General features: G+C 39.7%; 1 non-coding gene across 1 annotated transcript; it reads right to left on the reverse strand.

Moving 5' to 3' along the window:
• Positions 1–560: 560 nt before the first annotated feature.
• On the reverse strand, positions 561–667 carry LOC145096648 (small nucleolar RNA R71). The gene has a single exon (XR_013704021.1). It is a non-coding gene; the product is annotated as a small nucleolar RNA R71 (small nucleolar RNA).
• Positions 668–17,713: the final 17,046 nt, after the last annotated feature.

Raw genomic sequence — 17,713 nt, forward strand, 5'->3', positions numbered from 1 at the left:
CCAGTACCCATGATGATTAATTGATTATTACTGATATGGTATTTTCAGTGTGGTATCGGTGTTTTGGGGGTAGCTCACTAAGCCGTCGGGCTTACAGTTTTCAGTTTATTGTTTCAGGTACTTCAGGAGTCCATGGAAAGGTGAAGGCGTTACCGTACTGCTCCTCATCCTTATGTTATGATTTTTGGGACACTCTGATGGAAAATGATTTGAAAACATTTTGTAAACGATGCTTTACGATTTTTATTTATGATTGAAAAAGTTAAAATTTGGTGTAAAATTTATGGATGTTACAATATCGATGAAGTTTTGGAAATTGTTAGTTATTTCCATGTTCCAAATATTTCAAGAGATGTATTACTAAGAATGCTTCCCATGACATTTACTGGATGTGCAAAGATATTGTTGAAGTCGTTAGCTCCTAGAACAATAAGGACTTGGGATAGTCAAGTCCTTTTAAGAAATTGTCCTCAACATGACTTGAACGTTTAACAAGAAATCTCTATTTTCTATGATGGGGTGAATGTTACAACAAGTCAAGTCCTCCCTCCAAGATATCTAAACTCAAGAAGAAGATAGCCAAATTTCAACAAGAAATGGGAGAGTCATTATACGAAGCTTGGGAGAGGTACAAGGCCCTTATAAGAAATTGTCCTCAACATGACTTGAACGTTTAACAAGAAATCTCTATTTTCTATGATGGGGTGAATGTTACAACAAGTCAAGTCCTTGATTCTCAAGAATCAATGAAAAAGAGAGAATCGACCACCATTAAAGAGCTAATTAAAGGATTCTCAAAACACTCACAAGAATACCATAATCTGCGTGAAGATGATAGAAGAGGTAAATGAAATGGAGGGAACGAGAACATGGCTACAACCATGGCTAAACGAGAGAATATGGATAGGCGAATGAAGAAATCTGATCAATTTATACGCGCCATTAGAGTTGGATGTCACAATTGCAATGGTACGCATAACGATGGATTGTGATCTAGATGAGAATGACAACCGAAAATCACATGTTTGTTACTTGAGTGGTGATTGGTTTGATGAGTATTAAAGGAATCCCAAGAAAGAGTGCTTGCCTCATTATGAATACTTGAAGCAAAAAGACAAAAAGTTTAGTCAAACCGGTCGAGGCTTTTACCAAAATGAGAAACCGCAATTCGATTTTGAGTCAAAGCTTGCACGTTTTGCAAGTACTTCTGAGAAGAGACATGACGCTACTGATGTTACCATGAGAAATCACAATCTTCCATTAAGAACATTGAAACTCAACATGAGAAATTAACAACAATTGTTAACGAGAGGTTACCTCCTAGAAATCCAAAATCATAAACTCATGTAATGTCAATTTACACTAAAAAAGAAATTCATTTCGAGACATTAATGATCCATGATACAACTACTATTCAACCCAGTCAAAATCTGAAAGGAGAGAAGATCAAAGCAAAGTCTGAGTCGAGTTCTGATGACTCCCCACAATGCGGTGAGTTTGCCGCGCCATGGTTACTGGAAAACATAAATTCTTCTCCTTTAAATTCGTTCCACCCTCGTTTTCCATTCCCAACTCGAGCTCTTAAGCATAATAAGGAGCCAAAACTATGAGAACTGGAAAATTTTGAGTCAAGCAAAGTCTAAAGGGTTTTGTGTATAAGTGTAACCATAACGTAAAATGTTACCACAAAAATTTTGAAAGCCAAAAAGGAATTATTTGTATAAATGAATATACCTTCAAAACTATATTCCTAATAAACCTTTATAAGTCTAGGTAAGGCAAATAGTTGGGACATAAACCAGGAATTAAAACTTTGCATTATAATTTTTAGCCTAGTACCCCACCACCTTAGTCATTTTGATTTGGCTAGGACCAAAATCACCCCTTAATAAGTAGTACGAAACCGAATACAACTTTTGTGGAGGAAGTAGGACCAGAATCCCAAGCCTAGAACATAGCTAGGCAGAAAACACCAAGATCAAAATCACTAGGACCGAAATCACAAGCTAGGAAGGATCTAGGACCCAAATCACATGGACTTTGGTGGTATACAAGGTGACTTTGGTCATGCATGGCCGAAATCACCAATTTGATTTCCCTCCCAAAGTGATTTTGGATGGAAAAGTAGAATATGATGGTTGACTTGGTGATTTGATGTTTCCATATTTTCGTATGTAAACTAATATCCAGCATGTATCCGTGCTATTACCCAACAAATATCCATGTAAACGTCACCTCATCTTCTCCTTTATATACACGACAAGAAACACCCAAATCCCCACCATTTCCATTTCTCCATTATACTCTAAATTCTCTTAATGATTAAGCACAAAGCCTCCGAGGATTTATTTCTCAAAGCTTGATCTTAATAATTTGGTAAGTTTATCTCACTAATCTAGTGTTTTTACACAATTTGACACTAGTTTCATTATATTTACACACATTATTATGTGTTAAAAACTCCTAGGGTAATATCATCTTCAAAGAGTTCATCAACCCCATTCAAGAGTTTAGGCTTGGAAATCTTCACACCGTCTCTTCAAACAACCCCCAAATCCATTCAAGGTGAGTTCATACCTCCACATTTTCAATTTTTTCATGTTTTAGGGGGGGGGGGGATACAAGTAATGTTAAGTTTTTATACAAAAACTTGCATATTTCTTCTCTATGGTAAATATAAAACATTATTTGTATCATATATGGTTATTACTAGATTTTATACAACTATTTGTGACATATTAGTTATGAAGTGAAAAACTCAAAAAAAATAAAACATAATCTCTGTTATAAAATCACAAGAAAAATTATGATTTGCAAAACTACATGATTTTTGGAAGCTTTTTACCAAAATATTGTATTGCTAACAAAAATGAGTACATCCTAGTTATTTCACTATTTTGTGGGTTACCACCCAAAAACATGATATTTGATCTTACATTTTGAAACTAGACAAGATAACAACTTCATATTTATATAAAAGATTATATAAATAGGCTCAACGAACAAACAAGATAAACTATAATTGGTATAGTTTGGAAGTCACAAACATTTTTACTATCATTTAAGAAGAAACAAATAATTATTTAAAGGTATAATTGTTTCAAGTACAAGAAAACGAATTTTCAGTACGATAGACGTAAACCGGTTGATACTGGTTGTGAGCCATTCGACTTCACCATACCTACTAGAGTACACAACTAAGACCTGCATTATAACTAGAGTCTCTTGGACTGATAGCGTGAAACTTGAGTATAGATCTATGCGGGATTGACAACCCCACACCTCAGATGTTCGATACAGTTAGACCGACCAATCTAGGGTGACAAATGTCGTAACCGTTCTGACGCCTGAAGAACGTCCTTCATGCCAACTAGTCGTATTAATATGGTTATAATAACTCACATAGGGTATTATCAAATCATTTGGCTTATGGTCTAGCGTACACTCAAATATTTTTTCATGAAAAGTTAACTCTTACTAAAACAATTTTCCAGTACAACATTACTTTCATTTAATCTTGGGTTAAGACTTACAATGAGATTAACATACATTCAAGTAGTTTTATATAAAGCTAAAAGTCACTAAACTATTTTCAGTACAGTTTTACTTGTATTTTTAGTCTTTGGATTAAGGCTTACCATTCAATTCAAAGAAAATGTTGGATTTTCTGGAGGTATCGACCATCTTTTTACACGAAACAGTTACAAAATCCTTTGCATACAAAAATGCTTTTGAACTTACCAACTTAGTTGTTGATACCTTCCAAAATCACTTGTATTCTCAGGAATCCAGTAAACAGGTAACCACAAGAGTTTTTGGTGGATGGGACGTCGTTGCATCACGTTACTCATATTTTCTCTTATGCATTTGATATCATGTAAACAATGTTTTTTTGAATACAATGTAAACACATTATTCATCAGTGTAATGGTTGTAATGATTTGATCTCTATTATTCAATTATTATAATATTGTACATGAAGTCATCCGCCCCTAGACGTTTCTACCGTTCTGGTTTGGGGTGTGACAGGTTAGTATCAAAGCATTGTTTATAGTGAACTAAGTATATCAAACCATGAAAGATATACAACTATAAATACAATGGGGGCTAAAACACTCTGACTAAAAGTATACTGTTAAAATATAAGTAGTTTATAAGAGTATATATACATGCATATATACTAGGACAGTGTCGTAATAAGAAACATATAAAAGTATTTAGATAAGTTATTCCCTGAGATTAAGCTCGGGCAGTTACGTAATCATATCTAGGATAAATATAGCCTGATCAACTATATTTATACGAGATATGACCAACATGTTTTTAGGAATGGTCGCGGTGGGTAACGAACCTAAAACTTACAGACGCTATATACCAAGAACCTCTAGAATCAAACATAACGATTAAAACACTATAGGAGTACTTTAGGACACTATAGGATCATACATTTAAACCCTTCACATATTTCTCATACCTCTATTCTTGCACAGACGATATGGCCAGATTCTGCCACAAACACCCCTACTACCCTGCTAAGGCAGTCAAAGAATGGATCGAGGGGGAGCCGGAAGTGATTCATGAAGAGGAGTTTGAGGAGTACCAAGAGCAGGATTACGAAGAGGAGAATTCTAATGAAGGATCAGACAAGAAGGAAGGCGCTAGGGAGATCGTTAACAAACCGTACCCTACCAGGAGCAGGCACGAGCCCCTTCCACCTCCCTTCTTCCATGATGCACCCGCACAATGGATAACCCAACTGCATGCATGGGCCGCAGAAGATGGCCGATAATCTACCTACGACATGCACCCACTATACCATGCTACGGGCCCCAGAACCATCAAAGATCAAACACTACCTCTGGATGTACCACAACTGGTCCATCTGGACACTCAGGTTCAGTCGCCCCACCACAAAGTAATGGAGATCGGTGGCAAAGCCCGGAATGCGACGGTGCAAATTTGACACGCCCACGAGGAACAAGAACACCGTACGGATGCCATGCTAAACCTACAAGCGAACTAGGAAAACAATATGGAACGCCTACACTCCATAGAGGGGGAGATGGCCACCCTCAGACAAAAACTCCTCGCAGCTGAAGCTAGGGCAGTGCTAGCACAACAGAGGGCGGAAGAGGTCACAAGCGAGATGTGTGAGATGGCGGGGCACCATGCGCGTCACTTTGGTATATGATAAACTAGTACAATGTAGTGAGTTAGATATTACACTACTCACACGGTATGTTAGGCATTATTGCATCTTTCATCACAACTAGTAGTAGTAGTAGTAGTAAATCAAGCGAGGTACGCCCTCCAAAACCAATGCATCCCGAATCAACTTAACATTTTTACATCTATGTGCTGTTTTGGTAACTTAACATTAGTACAATACCTAATACTACTTACTATCATAAGTACATTACGATGATGTTGGTCGAAACATTGGGAATCGTACAGCAAAACATGTACTTTATATGCATATAAACATAAATGTAGACATGATACATCCAAAAATGACTATAGTTACTTACGAATTCGTTTCTACACAACAGAATCATGTCGCCACGCGAAAGTAGGCAGCGTACTGGCACAACACCAGTTCTAAGCATGGACCCAGCTACATTCCAAGCCGCCGTGATAGCCGTTATAACACAACTTAGCACTAACAACCCAAACGAAGACGGGAACAGTGTCAACGAGTCCAATCATGGTGGCAACCACGGATGCCAACCGGTGTGCTCCTGCAAGGACACCTCAAATTTCAACCCTAAGAACTCCCACAACAATGGAAGAGTACTACCTAAGAAACAAAAAATTTGGAACAAGAAAAAGGGGCGTCTGACTTAAGGACCTGCTAAAAGACAACAGGCTGTGGCATCCCATATCACCGCTGCTGCGCCTACTGCCTCAGTACCCATGGAACCATACGTTGGGAACCTTGCTAAGTGCAGTAGGTGTAACTTCCATCATTTTGGGATCTTCCAAGAGATGCACTACAAGAATTGCAATAGAAAAGGGCACACCACCCGCTTCTGTAGGGTGCCAATTCAACAGACCACCCAATCCACTAATGCTGGACTAGGTATGGCCTATTATCGATGTGGAGAAATGGGGAATTTCAAGAGGGAGTGCCGAAAAGCCAATAACAACAATGCTGGAGGCATGGGAAGAGCTTCAACATCGGGACCTAAGGAAGCGACGAGGGACCCCACTGTGATTACTGGTACATTTCTCCTCAAATAGCTCACATGCATGCATGCGTTACAATAGGAGTGGGGGGAGGAAACTCGTGAGTCACAAAGTATAATTGCATAATAAATCAAAACCCTTAAAACATTTACGAAAATATTCCAGGTAGAGATGGCTAGGGGAAGAACCAAAACCACCAACAACACATACCTAGGATGCACTCTAACTCTAAGCAAATATTCCTTCTAAACCGACCTAATACGAGCGAAAATCGGATACTTTGACGAAACCATTTTCATGTTTGATTATGTCCTCACTATACCAGTACCATATGTCACAAAAGGCCATTCAACTTAACTTACCAAATAACAAAACCCTTGTTATCTATGATGACAAATATGACACAAAGCTTTGAATCATTGTTTGCATAAAGGCTCAGAAGTGCCCAGGGAAGTAGTACCACACTCTTCTTTAGGCATGAAACGAGTAACGAATCAGGAAGTGAAGGATGTCAAGGAACATTACAAGAATTTATAACTTTCTGATGTACTCCCAGAAGATCTCCCAGAAATACCACCAGTACGCCTAGATGAGTTCATAATTGACTTGATCTCCTGAAGTCACTATCATAGCCAAATCCACATATCGATCAACGCCAATGGAAATGCAGGAATCGTCTAGTCAACGGAACAAGCTAATGAGTAAAGGAATTAATAGACTGAGCCACTCACCGCAGGAGCACCAGTCTGACTCGTAAAGAGGAAGGGTAGAATGCCCCATATGGACATTGACTGTCAAGAGTCAAACAAACTAACCATTAAGGAACAATACCCCTTACCTCGAACCGACGACCTGTTCAGACGACTTCAACGAAGGAGCTATTTCACATAATGTTGGTCCAAGGTCGGGACACCATCCGCTCAGACTTTCATAGAAAGAGGTTCCTAAGATAACTCAAGACTCAGAGGTCAACTACACCAAGCACAACCTCGAACTAGGAGCCATGGTGTTTTTCCTGAAGATTTGGGGACACTGCCTTTACGGCACAAAATGTACCATGTTCACAAACTATAAGATCCCTCAACACAGTCCCAAATCAAAAGGAGCTCAAAATGAGACAACAACGATGGGTTAACTCTTAAATGAGTACGAATGCGGATTTCGTTATCATGCGGGCAAGGCCAACGTAGTAGCGGACGCTCTAAATCAGAAGGAATACTCAGGCCATCGATTAAAATCGTTGAACATGACCATCCATTCACACCTGTTTGCACAGATCATGGAGGCACAGTGTAACACCTGTTCCAGGTATTACGTAAATGATTTAATTTTAAGGTTTTGTGCTCGGTGAGTTGGGAGTCCAACTTGTCAAGTAGAGATATTTTAGGGACGCGGGATCGAGACCTACTCTACGAGTCGGAAGGCCCCGACTCGACGAGTAGGAGCTGTAAAGAGAAATCATAACTTTTAGGGTTTGTACCCTATTTAAAGAACATAACCTGCCTCTTGTGGCCTCCTTAGCACCTTTCTACCCAGAGAAGATAGTTTTCGGTCGTGAACCCCTCTTGATCGAGAGAAATAGCCTTTGTGAGCAATTTTGGAGTATTTGTGAAGAATTTCGGAGCATGAAGAAGAAGGAGACAACATAGGAATAGTAGATCCAACATCTACTTCATATTGGTCGTCATCCTATGGTATAAAGTGTCATACCCCCAAACCTAAATGGCGGAAACATTCGGGGGTGGAGGGTGTCATGTACAGTATCACAACACTTGTATAATAGTAATCAAAGCAACAACAACCATTGTATTGACAATATATTATTTAAATTGAGTTGAAAACATTGCCTGAGTTACATTAGACCTATAACAAAAGTTAAGACGTAATACTACTATGCTCCAACTTCGAAACACGTGAGAGGGTACCTGTCTACTAACTTTCCTGAGAATACAAGTGGTTTGAAAAAGTGTCAACATTAAAGTTGGTGAGTTCATAAGTGCTTTTTTTATAAAAAGTATATTCTTCATTCTTTGGAAAAGTTTGTGTGTTTCTCGAGAAAATCCTATATTTTCTTATTAACTAATGACCATACAAGCTCTTTCTACGATTACCTAGCGTATAAAAGTTATATATAATTTAGATCGGATGGACAATCGAATAGGTGGATCTGCCCTAAGCCCACAACCAAACAAGGAACAAGAAATGAGGCGGAAGTCACACATTCCACTGTCTATCGAATCCTTATTATATATAGCCCTAACATATCCGCTAGGTAATTGTAAATTTAACAATAAAGGTCGTTTTAAACATGATGAGTGTAGTCCTTTAGAAAATCCTATATTTTCTTAGTAAAATGGAATGTAGTCTTAGGTCTTAATACCAAAATATATATGTTTCTTATACTTAAAGAATGATATATAACACTTTAATTTAATATAAGTAAAGTGACCTATACTAGTTCCTGCGATGATTACTTAGTGCATGCAAGTTATATAAAATCAAAGATCGAACAGACAGTTGAATGTGTGGATCTGCCCTAACCCACAACCAAAGAAGGAACATGAAGTAAGGCGGAAATGACACATTCCACTACCTATCGGATCTTCATTTCATATAACCTAAATGTATCCATTAAGTATTCACATTGACATGTAATCAATCGTATTTTTTTTTTCCATAAAATCCTATATTTTCTATAAAGATGAGTTATAGTCTTTACTGTACCAAGACTGAAAAACACAAGTATAATTACCATACTTAGTTTAATGATACCTAGTTTTATTTATAAATAAAACTAGCTGAAGAGGTGTTTTGCCTTGTAAACTAGATATGAAGTTAATACCCTCCTATGGTTACTTAGTACATACAAATTATATAAAATCGAGATTGAATAGACAATCGACTGGGTGAATCTGCCCTAAGCCCACAACCAAACAAGGAACAAGAAGTAAAGCAGAAATCACACACTCCACTGTCTACCGGACATTAATTTCACATAATCTTGAGGTAAGTGCTAAGTAATCATAGAGTTATTTCCCCTTAAGACCGTGTAAAAGTATATATTTATGTAAATAATTAGTTAATACTTACTGTGAATATTCATTATAACCATACTAATATGACTAGTGGCCTACACGACATTCTTCATGCGTCGTAAAATTAATGACAATTGTCACCCCTGAACTTCAGTACCAACTATAGCTAACAGTCAAGGTGCAGGATTGTCAGTCATGTATAGATCTATACACAAACTCACGCTCTCCCTCCAGGAGACTCTGGTTATAATTAGGATTTTAATGGGTATCATATTTGGTACATCAAGAGGTTTACAATCCTGCATTAACTAGTTTACATAAAGTAAAAAAAACCTTTTAGTAAATAACATGTAACTTTGTAAAATAATTCATTTGTTCCATAAACTATACCTATAATAGTTTATGAGCTTATTTCCATGTTTTAACCAGGACATTGTAAAATAGTTCATACGTTCCATAAACTATACTTATTATAGTTTTATAAGTTTATTTCCATGTTTTGATAAATTTCACATTTAAATACATATTAACAGTAAGAAAACATAATAAGTAAATTATATTTTTAAACAAAAGATTTCTTGTGTTTTACTTGTATTCCCCTCCCCCCATAAAAACATTGAAAAAGACTGGAAAAAATATGGGGGTATGAACTCACTTGATAAGTGGTGAATTGTGCAACGCTTCGTTTCTAGAAATGATTTTTCTTGACGAAACCATGAGTTTTTGATGAAAACTGGGCTTTAGGCGAGCAGACTTTCGACTGAAAGGATTATTTTCTCGCTAACTTCGATTGCTCCGGGCTTTCTTCGGGTGTTAGGGGTGTTGCCAAAACTTCGGGGGGTTTTAGCGGGGCTTAAAAGGGTGTAGGAGTCAACAGGTTGTGTGAATTCTAACCAAAACCCAGAGGCCTCGCATCCTATTTATAGTGGCTGGAATCTTGATTTACGCTGGGAGTAATTACTGTTATGCTTAGCATACTGTGGTATGCTCAGGTACGTTGGGCGTACTCTCGTATGCTGGGCGTACCATGGCTCTAATCGGTATCCGAGCTTCGGACGTGTCGAAGGTGCGAGATACGTGGCTTCCGTGCGAAAGAAGGGCGACATGGACAATCTGAGGCCTAGCTTTCGAGTATGCTGGGCGTACTCCTATTTTTCCAACGTCAAAAATTCGTAATTTTCTCATACGAGCCCGTTTTTGACGTTCTTTATATGCATGCGTATGTGAGAACGTACTCTACAACTTTCATTTAGATTCCGTCTGATAATTTTGACTTTATTATTAATATTATATTTTTAACAGGCCGGGACAGGAAAAAGCCATTAAAATTCATAACTTCTTCATTCTACATCCGTTTTCGTCTGTCTTTTTACCGTTGAACTACTATTGACAAGATCTTCAATTCTTGTTTAGGTTGTGTCGGCTACAAATCACTCAATCTATATTTCGAATTTCGGGTTGTACACTGATGTGTTGAATCTTAGAAAAATGCAGAGATATGTTGACTGCGTGCTGAAATTAGATGTTAACTTCGATGAAGAGCTGGTGATTGATATCATTCTTCACTCACTGCCACCCTCCTTCAACCAGTTCCGCATGACCTACCACATAAACAAAGAGGAGGTCTGCTTGAGCAAGCTTCAAGGCTTGTTGAGGACTACTTAGATCAAACTCAAGGATAAATCCGTTGCGTCAACTCCTACTACATCTGCCCCATCTTAGCTATTGGGATGGGGAAGGGTAAGAAGAGGAAGGCTCCTTCAAAGAGCCAGCATAAGGGAAAGTCCCATGACGGCACCTCTTCAGGTATAACCAAGGCTGGTCCAGCTGCACCCACCTCCAACCCAAAGGATGCAGAGTGCTACTACTGCCATGAGAAGGGGCATTGGAAACGAAGCTCCCTAAAATATCTGCAAGATATCAAGGATGGAAAGATCAAACCGTCCTTCGCAGGGCCTACGAAGAAATATGGATGTGGAGCATGGGAAGTTAAACTTGATCATTGGGAATAGAAGATCGTTGCATGTCACCAAGATTATAGTTTACTCTTTAGTGCTTAGTAGTGGGTTAGGATTAGAGTTGAATAATTGTTTCTATTCACCAGAAATGGCAAGAAACATCATTTCTTTTCATGGTTTGTATATACAATGATTTATATTTTCGTTTGATAATGAAAAAGGTTCTATTAATGCTTTTTCTTAATGGTGCTTTCTATTTTGAAACATTGCCTTGTAATGGATTATATGAAATTGTGACAGTTGTAGACAACTTAGGAAATGATGTGTTGCATATTGACTCTTCCAATAGTTTGGAAAAAGCATGCTTGTGGCATTGACGTCTTGTACATGTCAAAAAGAAGCGCATAGCCCAACTCCAAATGGATGGAGTGTTGGAGTCATTCGACCTTAGGGACGATGACGTGTGCGAGTCTTGTTTACTTGGAAAGATGACCAAGTCACCCTTCACTGGTACTTGTCAAAGGGGTGACGGTTTCTTGGATCTTATACACACCGATGTGTGTGTGCCCTTTAGATCCACCACAAGGGATGCAAGTCGCTTTTATGTGACTTTCACTGATGATTATAGCAGATAAGAATATATCTACTTAATGAAGCACAAGTTGGAAACCTTTTAAAAGTTCGAAGATTTTAAGCAGGAAGTGGAGAATCAGTTGGTCTGGAAAATCAAGATGCTTCGATCCGATTGAGGTGGAGAGTACCTTAGTCTTGAATTCCACGAATACCTCAAGGAATGTAGAATCGTTTCGCAATTGACGCTACCTAGGACACCACACTTGAATGGTGTAGCTAAGAGGCATAATCGAACCTTGCGATATATGGTTTGATCCATGACGAGTCGTGCTTTGCCACCTATCTCATTCTGTGGGTATGCCTTAGAGACTGCCGCCCATATCCTTAACCTAGTCCCTATACAGAAGGTTGCCAAAACACTTCACGAGATGTGGATAGGGAAAGCTCCCTCCTTGGCACATATCAAGGTTTTGGGTTGTGAGGCTTTCGTAAGACGAGAGAATCATGACAAGCTTGAACCTTGTAGTGAGCGGTGTATTTTCATCAGCTATCCGCAAAAGTCCTTTGGATATCTCTTGTATAGACTGAGTGAAAATGTTTTCTTCGTTGCGAGGAGAGGGGTTTTCCAAGAGGGAGAACTCATAAGCCAAGGGTAAAGCGGAAGAGCTTGAAGAATCGAACGGTGAAGGAACCTCAAACACTGGCGCTTAACCTGAGGAGGAAACTCTTGTTGAACTAATTGACGAGTCCTTACCTCTTAGACATTCCAGTAGAGTTAGTGTTCCGCCTACGTTGTATGGTTTTCATATATCAAGTGAAGGTGATATGTTTATTAGTGATAGTATATTAATTAATTTGGATGAACCTAACAACTAAAAGGAAGCCATGGCAGGCTCGGAGTCTGCAAAATGGAAGGAGGCCATGGACAACAAGATTCAGTCCATATATGACAACAAAGTTTGGAATTTAGTTAACAATGTGCCAGGTCGTAAGACGGTCGGGTGCAAGTGGATCTTCAATATGAAGACCGACATGGATGGGAAGTTACACACTTATAAGGCGCGATTAGTTGTGAAGGGCTTTACTTAAACTCCTGGAGTTGACTATGTCAAGACTTTCTCACCAATTGCAAAGATAAACTATATTACGATGATGCTAGTCAATGCTGCATTTCATGACTATGAAATATGGCAGATGGATGTCAAAACCGCTTTCCTGAATGGGAAGTTCGCCGAGGATGTTTACATGAGTCAGCTAGAGGGTTTTGTTGATGCGAATCATCCTAATAGAGTGTGTAAGATTGAGAAGTCTATTCATGGATTAAAACAAGTATCTTATAGATGGAATCTTTGTTTTGACGAGAAAGTCAAAGAGTTTGGATTCCTGCGAAGCGAGGAGGAGTCATGTGTATATGTCAAAGCCAATGGGAGTATAGTTAGCTTCCTCGTATTGTATGTCGATGACGTACTACTCATAGGAAACGACATCCCGACCCTATAGGACGTTAAGTCCTGTTTGGGAAGTGTTTCACTATGAAGGACCTTAGAGAGGTTGCCTATATTTTGGGAATAAGGATAGTGATAAACAGAAGTAAAATACTAATATGACATAGTTAGAATACTTATTTGGACAAGGTACTAAAGCGTTTTAGTACGGAGAATTCCAAGAAAAGGGAGTTACTGATCCAAAGCAATTCCATGTTGAGTTAGACTCAAAGCCCAAGTACCGAAATCGAGATAGAAGAGATGAGCCGAGTACCTTACGCTTCCACAGTTGGATCGATCATGTATGCTATGGCTTGTACTTGCCCTCATGAGGCCATCGCTTTGAGCATGGTCAGCAAATATCAAGGGAACACTGACATAGCACATTAGACCGCAGTCACAAATATTCTTAAGTACTTTTGGAGGACCAAGGAATGGTTTCTAGTCCTTGGTGGGAGTCTTGACTTAAGGGTGTGAGGGTTAGTGACGCTAGTTTTTAGACTGACCGGGACAACTATCGTTCTCAGTCGGGCTGGGTCTTTACCCCAAATAGGGGAGAAGTGACTTGGAAAAGTTCCAAGTAAGAGACCAGAGCTGATTTAACGTGCGAATCAGAGTACATAGCGGAAAGCGAAGCGTCAAAGGGGGCGATATTGTTGGAGAACTTTATCAGAGACCTTGGAGTTGTGGAAGCCATAAAGGAGCCTATGGACATTTTCTGCGATAATGAAGGAACGGTTACCGTGACCAAGGAACCGATGGATCATGACAGATCCCGACATATCGACATAAAATATCACTTTATTAGACATCGGGTAGAAGAGGGACTCCTCGTAGTGAAGAGGGTATTGTCAGAGGATAACCCAGTGGATCCCCTTACAAAGGGACTGAGTAGGGTTAAGCACTTGCAGCACGCTAGGAGCATTGGGCTGAAGGACGATATTAGTTTAGATTAGATAGTTTCTAAACGTGTAATAGATAAATGTAATTAACATTTGATGATTAAATAAATGTGTATTATTTATGAGTAAAGTTACTGTCTTGTGTTAATTATTTACCTATTGTTTCACTTTGCATGTTTTGACTTCCTGAATAATAAGATTATTCGAACAGTCCACAGTCGCTCATGCTTTGGAAGTAGGTATGAAAGAAGACTGTCATGAATTGGTTTGTAGACTGTCAAAATTTTATTAGTCATATAAAGAATGTTTGTTGCAACGTTCATGAGTGCTTATGAAATAAGATTTGAGCATTGGATTAAACCCACGCTTGTTGGCATCAGTTCATGGAATTTATCACGAGTGATCGCAAGACAATAATATAACATATTCTTTAAACATTTATATATGGTTTATTGTTTGCGAGTTGGTTATGCATTGATAATGCGTAAACGCATCAGTAGCTTGATGTTATAAAATGCACCGTTGTGCATGATTTGATGAGTGAATGGTAAATGCATATAATTCGAATTTTATCTGTTCCTTTTGTGCTAAGAGGATAAAAGCGATATCTGGGACCCTCGATGATTTGGTTTGACTTATGTGTCGGGCCCGGTCAGGACTGAATTGATGTGTTCAATTAAGTTCTATGTTAGACGAATCAGAGATCGAGAAACAAACTGATGGACAATAAGTATGACTATGTTCCATGTAATTGTCCGCACGGTATCTAGAACGGAGGACTATACGATCCCTTATCGAAACGACAGGTTAATGATATGATCAAAGTTCGATAGTGTCTTTGAGAGCTACGATTGCTAATCGGATCCTGAAGTCGTACTTGAATTTATAGTTATTAGACTTATTCAAGTGGGAAACTTTTGGATTAGCATCTAAGTCCATAACTATATTTGGTATGTACTTGACCCGGTTGTTGCATGGTCCTTTTGGGTTACCTTCACCAAAGCAACTTGACATGATGATTTATGGAGAGAGAAGATATTATGGCTTATTAATATATTATATGAATAATATATTAAAAGAGAGATCATATTGTTTAATTAATATTGGTCAAGAATTAATTAAGAATTAATTTTGTGGCTAAAAGAGATTAAATACATAAATGGGACTAGAATTGCCAATTATAAGATAATTGAATTTGGGCTGTGGATCTTATGGATTAAGGGAGTGGACGATTTTGTAACAACCAAAGTCAGGAAGGCCAAGAAAGGGAAGGAAAGCCTAATTTTAAGGGACGACTCGGCGAGTCGAAGGAGGAACTCGGCGAGTCCGAGCCGGATCCGGGTCGAGGAGTAAGTGACCGACTCCGCGAGTCGGCCAAGGAGACTCGGAGAGTCTGGTCTGTGCGAGGAAAACCCTAAATTTGGGACTTGGAGCCTATTTAAACGTCTCATTCTCTCCCCTAGGGTTCCTTTACTGCCTCTTTCACCCATAACATCGAACCCTAAGCCCCATTGTTGCTCATTCAAGCTTCCAAGCCATTTTTGAGTGACTTGAAGGAAGAAGAAGAAAGGGAAATCATTGAAGCTTCAAGGATTGGCCTTAGATCTAAAGATTGGGGAAACCTTCTGAGTTATTGAAGGTATTAAGTCGTTTCCCTCCTTTAGATCTATTATGGTTGTGAGTTTTGGGGGCTTTTTAGCCATGATTAGCTATCCATTTGAGTTAGAGGCCAGATCTGAAGTTGCTACTTCGGATCTAAGCATATTATGGTCTTGAGAAGCATAAAGTATTTGTCCTTGAGTTGATTATGGAGCCTCTTCGCGTTAAAGCCTAGTTTATGGTGTATTTTTCCTAGATCTCCTTCTCTACACGTAAAGTTTGCAACATTACGTGAGGAATAGGCTTGGGAAGGGTAGATCTACAGTTTGGAGTCCATGCATGACTCAAAAGTCCTCTGCATGTATGAAGATCTGAATGGACTCGGTGAGTCCTTTGTGTGAACTCGGCGACTAGCATGAAGATTTGGAGGAACTCGACGAGTGGGATGAACAGCTCGTCGAGTGAGATGAAGTTGGGCATGAACTCGGCGAGTTGGAAGAACAACTCGGCGAGTCTGTTGAAGGTTGTCTTGGACTCGGCGATTCAGTTCGCGAAACCCCAATCCCTTCGAGTTGAGACTCGAATCAGTGAGTCGAGTGGAGACTCGGTGAGTTTGACAGGTCAGGACTCGGAAATCGATAGACTCGGCGAGTCATGGACTGACTCGGCGAGTCGAGTCGCGAATGGGAGGACTCTGAACATATGAACTCGGCAAGTTAGTAGGGTGACTCGGCGAGTAGGGTTGACTTGGAAGGTTGACTTTGACCAGGACTTTGACTTTGACCAGAGTTGACATGGTTGTCTTTCGGGGGTCAGTTACACTCAGTGTTGCATTGATATTGGTAGCTTGGGGAGCGAATGGAGCAGGAGTTCCGAGAGTTGTCGGGCAGCGGCTAGTGGGATCATCAGCAAGTTCAGCCAGTGCAGGTGAGTTTCCCTTTGTGTGAATGGGTCTAAGGCCACCATGTCGGCCCATGTAGTTATGAGTAGAAGACCCGGGGGTTTGCCCTTTGTGTGAATGGGTCTAAGGCCACAATGGTTTATGTGATAGTTTATACTTGTTGTCTGTATGATACTTGTATGTGCCTGGTAGGGAGGTGACTGTGGGCGAGGTCCCATAACTCACCAATAGCAGAGTGTGGATGGTGTTCCACATCTCATTAGCAGTAGATCAGGGGCGAGGCCCGAGTTAGGAAAAGAGTGAGTGTAGGTTGGGCCCGTATCTCACAATCAATAGGAGCATAGACGAGGTTCCATGACTCATCAGTAGCAGGGCAGGGGCGAGGCCTAGGATAGGCGAGGCCTTAGGACAGGATCAGTTCGTATGTGTATAGCTTACGTGTTGTAATATGTTTATGTGTTATTATTTGTTGGCGGGCGAGACCCTATGACAGGCGAGGCCTAAGTGAAACAGATCTGTATCCGAGCGGGGCTCGAAGCCAGGCGGGGCCTAGAGCAGTGGGGCCGTTGTAGTGGGCGAGGCCTGAGGTAGCAACCGAGGCCCAGGGTAGGGGCGAGGCCCAGGATAGCGGGCGTGGCCCAGTATGTGCAGTACGTGGTTATGCATGGTATGTGGTAGGGTGGGGAACTCACTAAGCTTCGTGCTTACGGTTTTCAGTTTTGGTTTCAGGTACTTCCGGTAGCGGAGGGAAGAGCTCGGGGTGATCGCATGGCACACACCATAGATTAGACAGCCTGGGAATGTTTACTCTAACAACGACCATGTGTTTTGGAAATTAATACTATGTTTATGTTTTGGAATGATGACCTTTCTTAAAGTAATGTTTCGTTAAAAGAAATTTTTAGTCTTCAATTTTGGGACGTTACAAGTTGGTATCAGAGCCTTGGTTTGAGGGATTTAGGCATACTCTCGGGTGTGCCTGAACTCAAACTGAGGGGTCGGATAAAAAGTTTTCAAAAATGAGAAAACAGTTTTGTAAAAAGGAAGTTTTTAGAAAGAAACAATTTTAGAAAAG

Source organism: Lactuca serriola, chromosome 3 (genome assembly GCF_051521515.1).
Source record: "Lactuca serriola cultivar US96UC23 chromosome 3, Lser_US96UC23_V15, whole genome shotgun sequence".
Lineage (NCBI taxonomy): Eukaryota > Viridiplantae > Streptophyta > Magnoliopsida > Asterales > Asteraceae > Lactuca > Lactuca serriola.